Below are 14914 nucleotides of genomic sequence, written 5' to 3'. Positions count from 1 at the left end.
AGGTTTACTCGACTGTTTCAGTGTGGTACCACATTACCACGTGATCCAAACCAGAAAAAACCCAGGATCTGTTCAACAGGTATGTGAAGAATGCGAAAGTGTGAGCCTGATGAGGGCAAATTCAGGACCTAACATAGACCTAACATGCGGTATCCTCTAAAATATTGATCGAAACCAGGTTTAGTGGTCTGTTTCAGCGTGGTACCGCATTACTACGTGATCGAAACCAAAAAAGGCCCAGAATCTGGCCATCAAGTATGAGAAATATGCGAAAGTATGAGCCTGATGAGTGCAAATCCCAGACCTAACCTAGACCTAACATGCGTTATCCTCTAAAATATCGATCGAAACCAGGTTTAATCGGCTGTTTCAGTGTGGTACCACATTACTGCGTGATCAAAACCAAAAAAAGCCCAGAATCTGGCCATCCAGTATGAGAAACATGCGAAAGTATGAGCCTGATGGGGCAAATCCAAGGCCTAACCTAGACCTAACATGCGTTATCCTCCAAAATATTCATCGAAACCAGGTTTAATTGACTGTTTCAGTGTGGTACCACATTTCTACGTGATCCAAACCAGAAAGAACCCCTCGATCAGGTCAACATGTATGTTAAATCTGCGGAAATATGACCCTGATGAAGTCAAATCCCAGACCTAACACAGAACTAACATGCATTATCCTCTAAAATTTTGATCGAAACCAGGTTTAATGGACTGTTTCAGTGTGGTACCACATTACTACGTGATCCAAACCAAAAAAAGACCCGAATCTGGCCAACAAGTATGAGAAATATGCGAGGGAAAATCCCAGACCTAATCCAGACCTAACATGCGTTATCCTCTAAAATATTGATCGCGACCAGGTTTAGTCGACTGTTTCAGTGTGATACCACATAACCACGTGATCCAAACCTGAAAAAGCCCGGGATCTGGCCAACAAGTATGCGGAAAGTGTGACTGTATGAGCCTGATGAGAGCAAATCCCAGACCTAACATTGACCTGACATGCGTTATCCTCTAAAATATTGATCGAGACCAGGTTTAATTTGACTGTTTCAGTGTGGTACCACATAAATACGTGATCCAAACCAGTGAAAGCCCAGGATCTGGCCAACAAGCATGAGAAATATGCGAAAGTATGAGCCTGATGAATGCAAATCACAGACCTAACATAGACCTAACATGCATTATCCTCTAAAATTTTGATCGAAACCAGGTTTAATGGACTGTTTCAGTGTGGTACCACATTACTACGTGATCCAAACCAAAAAAAGACCAGAATCTGGCCAACAAGTATGAGAAATATGCGAAAGTATGACCCTGATGAAGGAAAATCCCAGACCTAACCCAGACCTAACATGCGTCTTCCACTAAAATATTGATCGTGACCAGGCTTAGTCGACTGTTTCAGTGTGGTACCACCTCACTACGTGATCCAAACCAGAAAAAGGCCAGGATCTGGCCATCAAGTATGAGAAATATGCGAAAGTATGAGCCTGATGCGAGCAAATCCCACACCTAACGTAGACCTAGCATGCGTTATCCTCAAAAATATTGATCGGAACCAGGTTTAATCGTCTCTTTCAGTGTGGCACCACATTACTACGTGATCCGAAGCAGAAAGATCCCAGGATCTTTTCGACACGTATGTGAAGAATGCGAAAGTATGAGTCTCATGGGGGCAAATCCCAGGCCTAACCTAGCCCTAACATGCGCTATCATCTAAAATATTGATCGAAACCTGGTTTCATCGACTGTTTCTGGGTGGTACCAGATTACTATATGATCCAAACCAGAAAAAGCCCAGAATCTGGCCATCAAGTATGAGAAATATGCGAAAGTATAAGCCTGATGCGAGCAAATCCCACACCTAACGTAGACCTAGCATACGTTATCCTCAAAAATATTGATCGGAACCAGGTTTAATTGTCTCTTTCAGTGTGGTGCCACATTACTACGTGATCCAAAGCAGAAAAATCCCAGGATCTGTTCAACAAGTATGTGAAGAATGCGAAAGTATGAGTCTAATGGGGGCAAATCCAAGGCCGAACCTAGACCTAACATACGTTATCCTCTAAAATATTGATCGAGACCAGGTTTAACCGACTGTTTCAGTGTGGTCCCACATTACTACGTGATCCAAACCAGCAAAAGCCCAGGATCTGGCAAACAAGTATAAGAAATATGCGAAAGTATGAGCCTGATGAGAGCAAATCCCTGACCTAACATAGACCTAACATGCGTTATCCTCTAAAATATTGATCGAAACCAGGTTTAATGGACTGTTTCAGTGTGGTACCTCATTAGTACGTGATCCAAACCAAAAAAAGCCAAGAATCTGGCAGTCAAGTATGAGAAATATGCGAAAGTATGGGCCTGATGAGGGCAAATCCCAGACCTAATCCAGACCTAACATGCGTTATGCTCTAAAATATTGATCGAGACCAGGTTTAGTCGACTGTTTCAGTGTGGTACCACATTTCTACGTGATCCAATCCAGAAAAAGCCCAGAATGTGGCCATCAAGTAAGAGTTATATGCGAAAGTATGAGCCTGATGAGAGCAAATCCCAGACCTAACATAGACCTAACATACGTTATCCTCTAAAATATTGATCGAGACCAGGTTTAATCGACTGTTTCAGTGTGGTCCCACATTACTACGTGATCCAAATCAGTGAAAGCCCAGGATCTGGCCAACGAGAATGAGAAATATGCGAAAGTATGGGCCTGATGAGGGCAAATCCCAGACCTAATCCAGACCTAACATGCGTTATGCACTAAAATATTGATCGAAACCAGGTTTAATGGACTGTTTCAGTGTGGTACCTCATTAGTACGTGATCCAAATCAGTGAAAGCCCAGGATCTGGCAAACAAGTATGAGAAATATGCGAAAGTATGAGCCTGATGAGAGCAAATCCCTGACCTAACATAGACCTAACATGGGTTATCCTCTAAAATATTGATCGAAACCAGGTTTAATGGACTGTTTCGGTGTCGTACCTCATTAGTACGTGATCCAAACCAAAAAAAGCCAAGAATCTGGCAGTCAAGTATGAGAAATATGCGAAAGTATGGGCCTGATGAGGGCAAATCCCAGACCTAATCCAGAGCTAACATGAGTTATCCTCTAAAATATTGATCAAAACCATGTTTAATTGACTGTTTCAGTGTGGCACCACACTACTATGTGATCTAAACCAGAAAAAACCCAGGATCTGTTCAAGAGGTATGTGAAGAATGCGGAAGTATGAGACTGATGAGGGCAAATCCCAGACCTAATCCAGACCTAATCCAGACCTAACATGCGTTATCCTCTAAAATACTGATCAAGACCAGCTTTAGTCGACTGTTTCAGTGTGGTACCACATTACTACGTGATCCAAACCAGCAAAAGCCCAGGATCTGGCCATCAAGTATGAGAAATATGCGAAAGTATGAGCCTGATGAGAGCAAATCCCAGACCTAACCTACACCTAACATGCGTTATCTTCTAAAATATTGATCGAAACCAGGTTTAATTGTCTGTTTCAGTGTGGTACCACATTTCTATGTGATCCAAACCAGAAAGAGCAAAGGATCTGGCTAACAAGTAAGAGAAATATGCGAAAGTATGAGCCTGATGAGGGCAAATCCTAGACCCAACTCTGACCTAACATGCGATATCCTCTAAGATATTGATCGCGGACAGGTTTAATCAAAAGTTTCAGTGTGGTACCATATAACTACGTGATCCAAACCAGAAAAAACCCTGGATCTGTTCATCATGTATGTGAAAAATGCGAAAGTATGAGCCTCATGAGGGCAAATCCCAGACCTATTCCAGACCTCACTTGCGTTATCCTCTAAAATATTGATCGAGACCAGGTTTCATCGACTGTTTCAGTGAGGTACCACACTACTATGTGATCCAAACCAGAAAAAACCCAGGATCTGATCAAGAAGTATGTGAAGAATGCGGAAGTAGGAGACTGATGAGGGCAAATCCTAGACCCAACTCTGACCTAACAAGAGTTATCCTCTAAAATATTGATCAAAACCATGTTTAATCGACTGTTTCAGGGAGGTACCACACTACTATGTGATCCAAACCAGAAAAAACCCAGGATCTGATCAAGAAGTATGTGAAGAATGCGGAAGTATGAGACTGATGAGGGCAAATCCCAGACCTAATCCAGACCTAATCCAGACCTAACATGCGTTATCCTCTAAAATACTGATCGTGACCAGGTTTAGTCGACTGTTTCAGTCTGGTACCACATTACTACGTGATCCAAACCAGAAAAAGCCCAGGATCAGGCCAACAAGTATGAGAAGTATGCGAAAGTATGACCCTGATGAGGTCAAATCCCGGACCTAATCCAGACCTAACATGCGTTATCCTCTAAAATACTGATCGAGACCAGCTTTAGTCGACTGTTTCAGTGTGGTACCACATAACTACCTGAACCAAACCAGTGAAAGCCCAGGATCTGGCCAACGAGAATGAGAAATATGCGAAAGTATGAGCCTGATGAGAGCAAATCCCAGACCTAACCTAGACCTAACATGCGTTATCCTCTAAAATATTGACCGAGACTAGGTTTAGTCGACTGTTTCAGTGTGGTACCACATTAGTACGTGATCCAAACCAGAAAAAGGCCAGGATCTGGCCATCAAGTATGACAAATATGCGAAAGTATGAGCCTGAAGAGAGCAAATCCCAGACCTAACCTAGACCTAACATGCGTTATCCTCTAAAATATTGACCGAGACTAGGTTTAGTCGACTGTTTCAGTGTGGTACCACATTTCTATGTGATCCAAACCAGAAAGAGCAAAGGATCTGGCTAACAAGTAAGAGAAATATGCGAAAGTAAGAGCCTCATGAGGGCAGATCCCAGACCTAACCTAGACCTAACATGCGATATCCTCTAAAATATTGATCGCGGTCAGGTTTAATCAAAAGTTTCAGTGTGGTACCATATAACTACGTGATCCAAACCCGAAAAAACCCGGGATCTGGCCATCAAGTATGAGAAATATGCGAAGGTATGAGCCTGATGAGAGCAAATCCCAGACCTAACCTAGACCAAACATGAGTTATCCTTTGAAATGTGGACCCAGACTAGGTTTAATTGACTGTTTCAGTGTGGTACCACATTACCACGTGATCCAAACCAGAAAAAACCCAGGATCTGTTCAACAGGTATGTGAAGAGTGCGAAAGTGTGAGCCTGATGAGTGCAAATCCCAGAAATAACCTAGACCTAACATGTGTTATCCTCTAAAATATTGATCGAGACCAGGTTTAATTTGACTGTTTCAGTGTGGTACCACATAACTACCTGATCCAAATTAGTAAAAGCCCAGGATCTGGCCAACCAGAATGAGAAATATGCGAAAGTATGGGCCTGATGAGGGCAAATCCCAGACCTAATCCAGACCTAACATGCGTTATGCACTAAAATATTGATCGAGACCAGGTTTAGTCGACAGTTTCAGTGTGGTACCACATTACTACATGGTCCATACCAGAAAAAGCCCAGGATCTGGCCATCAAGTATGAGAAATATGCGAAAGTATGAGCCTGATGAGAGCAAATCCCAGACCGAACCTAGACCAAACATGAGTTATCCTTTGAAATGTTGACCCAGACTAAGTTTAATTGACTGTTTCAGTGTGGTACCACATTACCACGTGATCCAAACCAGAAAAAACCCAGGATCTGTTCAACAGGTATGTGAAGAATGCGAAAGTGTGAGCCTGATGGGGCAAATCCAAGGCCTAACCTAGACCTAACATGCGTTATCCTCCAAAATATTCATCGAAACCAGGTTTAATTGACTGTTTCAGTGTGGTACCACATTTCTATGTGATCCAAACCAGAAGGAACCCCTCGATCAGGTCAACATGTACGTTAAAACTGCGGAAATATGACCCTGATGAAGTCAAATCCCAGACCTAACACAGACCTAACATGCATTATCCTCTAAAATTTTGATCGAAACCAGGTTTAATGGACTGTTTCAGTTTGGTACCACATTACTACGTGATCCAAACCAAAAAAAGACCAGAATCTGGCCAACAAGTATGAGAAATATGCGAGGGAAAATCCCAGACCTAATCCAGACCTAACATGCGTTATCCTCTAAAATATTGATCGAGACCAGGTTTAGTCGACTGCTTCAGTGTGATACCACATAACCACGTGATCCAAACCTGAAAAAGCCCGGGATCTGGCCAACAAGTATGCGGAAAGTGTGACTGTATGAGCCTGATGAGAGCAAATCCCAGACCTAACATTGACCTGACATGCGTTATCCTCTAAAATATTGATCGAGACCAGGTTTAATTTGACTGTTTCAGTGTGGTACCACATAAATACGTGATCCAAACCAGTGAAAGCCCAGGATCTGGCCAACAAGCATGAGAAATTTGCGAAAGTATGAGCCTGATGAATGCAAATCACAGACCTAACATAGACCTAACATGCATTATCCTCTAAAATTTTGATCGAAACCAGGTTTAATGGACTGTTTCAGTGTGGTACCACATTACTACGTGATGCAAACCAAAAAAAGACCAGAATCTGGCCAACAAGTATGAGAAATATGCGAAAGTATGAGGCCGATGAGGGCAAATCCCATACCTAACCTAGACCTAACATGCGTTATCCTCTAAAATATAGATCGAGACCTGGATTAAGCTACTGTTTTAGTGTGGTACCACGTTACTACGTGATCCAAACCAGAAAAAGGCCAGGATCTGTTCAATAGGTATGTGAAGAATGTGGAAGTATGAGACTGATGGGGGCAAATCCCAGACCTAATCCAGACCTAATCCAGACCTAACATGCGTTATCCTCTAAAATACTGATCGAGACCAGGTTTAGTCGACTGTTTCAGTGTGGTACCACATTACTACGTGATCCAAACCAGAAAAAGCCCAGAATCTGGCCATCAAGTATGAGAAATATGCGAAAGTATGAGCCTGATGAGAGCAAATCCCAGACCTAACCTAGACCTAACATGCGTTATCCTCTAAAATATAGATCGAGACCTGGATTAAGCTACTGTTTTAGTGTGGTACCACATTACTACGTGATCCAATCCAGAAAACGCCAAGGATCTGGCCAACAAGTATGAGAAATATGCGAAAGTAAGAGCCTCATGAGGGCAAATCCCAGACCTAACCTAGACCTAACATGCGATATCCTCTAAAATATTGATCGCGGTCAGGTTTAATCAAAAGTTTCAGTGTGGTACCATATAACTACGTGATCCAAACCAGAAAAAACCCGGGATCTGGCCATCAAGTATGAGAAATATGAGAAAGTATGAGCCTGATGAGTGCAAATCCCAGAAATAACCTAGACCTAACATGTGTTATCCTCGAAAATATTGATCGAGACCAGGTTTAATTTGACTGTTTCAGTGTGGTACCACATAACTACCTGATCCAAATCAGAGAAAGCCCAGGATCTGGCCAACGAGAATGAGAAATATGCGAAAGTATGAGCCTGATGAGAGCAAATCCCAGACCTAACCTAGACCTAACATGCGTTATCCTCTAAAATATTGACCGAGACTAGGTTTACTCGACTGTTTCAGTGTGGTACCACATTACCACGTGATCCAAACCAGAAAAAACCCAGGATCTGTTCAACAGGTATGTGAAGAATGCGAAAGTGTGAGCCTGATGAGGGCAAATTCAGGACCTAACATAGACCTAACATGCGGTATCCTCTAAAATATTGATCGAAACCAGGTTTAGTGGTCTGTTTCAGCGTGGTACCGCATTACTACGTGATCGAAACCAAAAAAGGCCCAGAATCTGGCCATCAAGTATGAGAAATATGCGAAAGTATGAGCCTGATGAGTGCAAATCCCAGACCTAACCTAGACCTAACATGCGTTATCCTCTAAAATATCGATCGAAACCAGGTTTAATCGGCTGTTTCAGTGTGGTACCACATTACTGCGTGATCAAAACCAAAAAAAGCCCAGAATCTGGCCATCCAGTATGAGAAACATGCGAAAGTATGAGCCTGATGGGGCAAATCCAAGGCCTAACCTAGACCTAACATGCGTTATCCTCCAAAATATTCATCGAAACCAGGTTTAATTGACTGTTTCAGTGTGGTACCACATTTCTACGTGATCCAAACCAGAAAGAACCCCTCGATCAGGTCAACATGTATGTTAAATCTGCGGAAATATGACCCTGATGAAGTCAAATCCCAGACCTAACACAGAACTAACATGCATTATCCTCTAAAATTTTGATCGAAACCAGGTTTAATGGACTGTTTCAGTGTGGTACCACATTACTACGTGATCCAAACCAAAAAAAGACCCGAATCTGGCCAACAAGTATGAGAAATATGCGAGGGAAAATCCCAGACCTAATCCAGACCTAACATGCGTTATCCTCTAAAATATTGATCGCGACCAGGTTTAGTCGACTGTTTCAGTGTGATACCACATAACCACGTGATCCAAACCTGAAAAAGCCCGGGATCTGGCCAACAAGTATGCGGAAAGTGTGACTGTATGAGCCTGATGAGAGCAAATCCCAGACCTAACATTGACCTGACATGCGTTATCCTCTAAAATATGTATCGAGACCAGGTTTAATTTGACTGTTTCAGTGTGGTACCACATAAATACGTGATCCAAACCAGTGAAAGCCCAGGATCTGGCCAACAAGCATGAGAAATATGCGAAAGTATGAGCCTGATGAATGCAAATCACAGACCTAACATAGACCTAACATGCATTATCCTCTAAAATTTTGATCGAAACCAGGTTTAATGGACTGTTTCAGTGTGGTACCACATTACTACGTGATCCAAACCAAAAAAAGACCAGAATCTGGCCAACAAGTATGAGAAATATGCGAAAGTATGACCCTGATGAAGGAAAATCCCAGACCTAACCCAGACCTAACATGCGTCTTCCACTAAAATATTGATCGTGACCAGGCTTAGTCGACTGTTTCAGTGTGGTACCACCTCACTACGTGATCCAAACCAGAAAAAGGCCAGGATCTGGCCATCAAGTATGAGAAATATGCGAAAGTATGAGCCTGATGCGAGCAAATCCCACACCTAACGTAGACCTAGCATGCGTTATCCTCAAAAATATTGATCGGAACCAGGTTTAATCGTCTCTTTCAGTGTGGCACCACATTACTACGTGATCCGAAGCAGAAAGATCCCAGGATCTTTTCGACACGTATGTGAAGAATGCGAAAGTATGAGTCTCATGGGGGCAAATCCCAGGCCTAACCTAGCCCTAACATGCGCTATCATCTAAAATATTGATCGAAACCTGGTTTCATCGACTGTTTCTGGGTGGTACCAGATTACTATATGATCCAAACCAGAAAAAGCCCAGAATCTGGCCATCAAGTATGAGAAATATGCGAAAGTATAAGCCTGATGCGAGCAAATCCCACACCTAACGTAGACCTAGCATACGTTATCCTCAAAAATATTGATCGGAACCAGGTTTAATTGTCTCTTTCAGTGTGGTGCCACATTACTACGTGATCCAAAGCAGAAAAATCCCAGGATCTGTTCAACAAGTATGTGAAGAATGCGAAAGTATGAGTCTAATGGGGGCAAATCCAAGGCCGAACCTAGACCTAACATACGTTATCCTCTAAAATATTGATCGAGACCAGGTTTAACCGACTGTTTCAGTGTGGTCCCACATTACTACGTGATCCAAACCAGCAAAAGCCCAGGATCTGGCAAACAAGTATGAGAAATATGCGAAAGTATGAGCCTGATGAGAGCAAATCCCTGACCTAACATAGACCTAACATGCGTTATCCTCTAAAATATTGATCGAAACCAGGTTTAATGGACTGTTTCAGTGTGGTACCTCATTAGTACGTGATCCAAACCAAAAAAAGCCAAGAATCTGGCAGTCAAGTATGAGAAATATGCGAAAGTATGGGCCTGATGAGGGCAAATCCCAGACCTAATCCAGACCTAACATGCGTTATGCTCTAAAATATTGATCGAGACCAGGTTTAGTCGACTGTTTCAGTGTGGTACCACATTTCTACGTGATCCAATCCAGAAAAAGCCCAGAATGTGGCCATCAAGTAAGAGTTATATGCGAAAGTATGAGCCTGATGAGAGCAAATCCCAGACCTAACATAGACCTAACATACGTTATCCTCTAAAATATTGATCGAGACCAGGTTTAATCGACTGTTTCAGTGGGGTCCCACATTACTACGTGATCCAATGCAGAAAAATCCCAGGATCTGTTCAACAGGTATGTGAAGAATGCGAAAGTGTGAGCCTGATGGGGGCAAATCCCGGACCTAACATAGACCTAACCTGCGTTATCCTCTAAAATATTGATCGAAACCAGGTTTAATCGACTGTTTCAGTGTGGTACCGCATTACTACGTGATCGAAACCAAAAAAGGCCCAGAATCTGGCCATCAAGTATGAGAAATATGCGAAAGTATGAGCCTGATGAGAGCAAATCCCAGACATAACCTAAACCTAACATGCGTTATCCTCTAAAATATCGATCGAAACCAGGTTTAATCGACTGTTTCAGTGTGGTACCACATTACTGTGTGATCCAAACCAGTAAAAGCAAAGGATCTGGCAAACAACTAAGAGAAATATGCGAAAGTATGAGCCTGATGAGGGCAAATCCTAGACCCAACTCTGATCTAACATAAGTTATCCTCTAAAATATTGATCAAAACCATGTTTAATCGACTGTTTCAGTGTGGTACCACACTACTATGTGATCCAAACCAGAAAAAACCCAGGATCTGTTCAAGAGGTATGTGAAGAATGCGGAAGTATGAGACTGATGGGGGCAAATCCCAGACCTAATCCAGACCTAATCCAGACCTAACATGCGTTATCCTCTAAAATACTGATCGAGACCAGCTTTAGTCGACTGTTTCAGTGTGGTACCACATAACTACCTGAACCAAACCAGTGAAAGCCCAGGATCTGGCCAACTAGAATGAGAAATATGCGAAAGTATGAGCCTGATGAGAGCAAATCCCAGACCTAACCTAGACCTAACATGCGTTATCCTCTAAAATATTGACCGAGACTAGGTTTAGTCGACTGTTTCAGTGTGGTACCACATTAGTACGTGATCCAAACCAGAAAAAGGCCAGGATCTGGCCATCAAGTATGACAAATATGCGAAAGTATGAGCCTGAAGAGAGCAAATCCCAGACCTAACCTAGACCAAACATGAGTTATCCTTTGAAATGTTGACCCAGACTAGGTTTAATTGACTGTTTCAGTGTGGTACCATATTACCACGTGATCCAAACCAGAAAAAACCCAGGATCTGTTCAACAGGTATGTGAAGAATGCGAAAGTGTGAGCCTGATGAGGGCAAATCCCAGACCTAATCCAGACCTAACATGCGTTATCCTCTAAAATATTGATCGAAACCAGGTTTAATGGACTGTTTCAGTGTGATACCACATTACCACGTGATCCAAACCAGAAAAAACCCGGTATCTGGCCAACAAGTATGCGGAAAATGCGAAAGTATGAGCCTGATGAGGGCAAATCCCAGACCTAATCCAGACCTAACATGCGTTTTCCCCTAAAATATTGATCGAAACCGGGTTTAGTCGACTGTTTTAGTGTGGTACCACATTACTAAGTGATCCAAACCAGAAAAAGCCCAGGATCTGGCCATCAAGTATGAGAAACATGCGAAGGTATGAGCCTGACGGGGCAAATCCAAGGCCTAACCTAGACCTAACATGCGTTATCCTCCAAAATATTCATCGAAACCAGGTTTAATTGACTGTTCCGGTGTGGTACCACATTTCTACGTGAAGCAAACCAGAAAGAACCCCTCGATGAGGTCAACATGTATGTTAAAACTGCGGAAATATGACCCTGATGAAGTCAAATCCCAGACCTAACACAGACCTAACATGCATTATCCTCTAAAATTTTGATCGAAACCAGGTTTAATGGACTGTTTCAGTGTGGTACCACATTACTACGTGATCCAAACCAAAAAAAGACCAGAATCTGGCCAACAAGTATGAGAAATATGCGAAAGTATGACCCTGATGAGGGAAAATCCCAGACCTAATCCAGACCTAACATGCGTTATCCTCTAAAATACTGATCGAGACCAGCTTTAGTCGACTGTTTCAGTGTGGTACCACATAACCACGTGATCCAAACCTGAAAAAGCCCGGGATCTGGCCAACAAGTATGCAGAAAGTGTGAATGTATGAGCCTGATGAGAGCAAATCCCAGACCTAACATTGACCTGACATGCGTTATCCTCTGAAATATTGATCGAAACCAGGTTTAATGGACTGTTTCAGTGCGGTACCACATTACGACGTGATCCAAACCAGAAAAAACCCAGAATCTGTTCAACAAGTATGTGAAGAATGCGAAAGTATGAGCCTGATGAGGCAAATCCAAGGCCTAACCTAGACCTAACATGCGTTATCCTCTAAAATATTGATCGAAACCAGGTTTAATGGTCTGTTTCAGCGTGGTACCGCATTACTACGTGATCGAAACCAAAAAAGGCCCAGAATCTGGCCATCAATTATGAGAAATATGCGAAAGTATGAGCCTGATGAGTGCAAATCACAGACCTAATCCAGACCTAACATGCGTTATGCTCTAAAATATTGATCGTGACCAGGCTTAGTCGACTGTTTCAGTGTGGTACCACATTACTACGTGATCCAATCCAGAAAAAGCCCTGAATCTGGCCATCAAGTAAGAGATATATGCGAAAGTATGAGCCTGATGAGGGCAAACCCTAGACCCAACTCAGACTTAACTTGTGTTATCCTCTAAAATATTGATCGAAACCAGGTTTAATGGACTGTTTCAGTGTGATACCACATTACCACGTGATCGAAACAAGAAAAAGCCCAGAATCTGGCCATCATGTAAGAGATATATGCGAAAGTATGAGCCTGATGGGGGCAAATCCTAGACCCAACTCAGACTTAACATGCGTTATCCTCTAAAATATTGATCGAAACCAGGTTTATTCGACTGTTTCAGTGTGGTACCTCATTACTACGTGATCCAAACCAAAAAAAGCCCAGAATCTGGCCATCAAGTAAGAGATATATGCGAAAGTATGAGCCTGATGAGGGCAAATCCTAGTCCCAACTCAGACTTAACATGCGTTATCCTCTAAAATATCGATCGAAACAAGTTTTAATCGACTGTTTCTGTGTGGTACCACACTACTATGTGATCCATACCAGAAAAAACCCAGGATCTGTTCAAGAAGTATGTGAAGAATGCGAAAGTATGAGACTGATGAGGGCAAATCCCATACCTAATCCAGACCTAACATGCATTATCCACTAAAATATTGATCGTGACCAGGCTTAATCGACTGTTTCGGTGTGGTACCACATTACTACGTGATCCAATCCAGAAAAAGGCCAGAATCTGGCCATCAAGTAAGAGATATATGCGAAAGTATGAGCCTAATGAGGGCAAATCCTAGACCCAACTCAGACTTAACATGCGTTATCGTCTAAAATATTGATCGAAACCAGGTTTAGTCGACTGTTTCAGTGTGGTACCATATTAATACGTGGTCCATACCAGAAAAAGCCCAGGATCTGGCCATCAAGTATGAGAAATATGCGAAAGTATGAGCCTGATGAGTGCAATCCCAGACCTAACCTAGACATAACATGTGTTATCCTCTAAAATATTGATCGAGACCAGGTTTAATTTGACTGTTTCAGTGTGGTACCACACTACTATGTGATCGATACCAGAAAAAACCCAGGATATGTTCTAGTAGTATGTGAATAATGCGAAAGTATGAGACTGATGAGGGCAAATCCCATACCTAATCCAGACCTAACATGCGTCATCAACTAAAATATTGATCGTGACCAGGCTTAGTCGACTGTTTCAGTGTGGTACCACATTACTACGTGATCCAATCCAGAAAAAGCCCTGAATCTGGCCATCAAGTAAGAGATATATGCGAAAGTATGAGCCTGATGAGGGCAAACCCTAGACCCAACTCAGACTTAACTTGTGTTATCCTCTAAAATATTGATCGAAACCAGGTTTAATGGACTGTTTCAGTGTGATACCACATTACCACGTGATCGAAACGAGAAAAAGCCCGGGATCTGGCCAACAAGTATGCGGAAAATGTGAATGTATAAGCCTGATGAGGGAAAATCCCAGACCTAATCCAGACCTAACATGCGTTATCCTCTAAAATATTGATGGAGACCAGGTTTAGTTGGCTGTTTCAGTGTGATACCACATAACCACGTGATCCAAACCTGAAAAAGCCCGGGATCTGGCCAACAAGTATGCTGAAAGTGTGAATGTATGAGCCTGATGAGAGCAAATCCCAGACCTAACATAGACCTGACATGCGTTATCCTCTAAAATATTGATCGAAACCAGGTTTATTGGACAGTTCCAGTGTGGTACCACATTACTGCGTGATCCAAGCCAAAAAAAGCCCAGAATCTGGCCATCAAGTATGAGAAATATGCGAAGGTATGAGCCTGATGAGTGCAAATCACAGACCTGTCGTAGACCTAACATGCACTATCCTCTAAAATTTTGATCGAAACCAGGCTTAGTCGACTGTTTCAGTGTGGTACCACATTACTGCGTGATCCAATCCAGAAAAAGCCCAGAATCTGGCCATCATGTAAGAGATATATGCGAAAGTATGAGCCTGATGAAGGCAAATCCTAGACCCAACTCAGGCTTAACATGTGTTATCCTCTAAAATATTGATCGAAACCAGGTTTAATGGACTGTTTCAGTATGATACCAAATTGCCACGTGATCGAAACGAGAAAAAGCCCGGGATCTGGCCAACAAGTGTGCGGAAAATGTGAATATATAAGCCTGATGAGAGCAAATCGCAGACCTAAC

The sequence above is a fragment of the Colletes latitarsis genome, chromosome 4 (genome assembly GCF_051014445.1).
Source record: "Colletes latitarsis isolate SP2378_abdomen chromosome 4, iyColLati1, whole genome shotgun sequence".
NCBI classification, from domain to species: domain Eukaryota; kingdom Metazoa; phylum Arthropoda; class Insecta; order Hymenoptera; family Colletidae; genus Colletes; species Colletes latitarsis.
Note: the sequence above shows the minus strand (reverse complement) of the source record.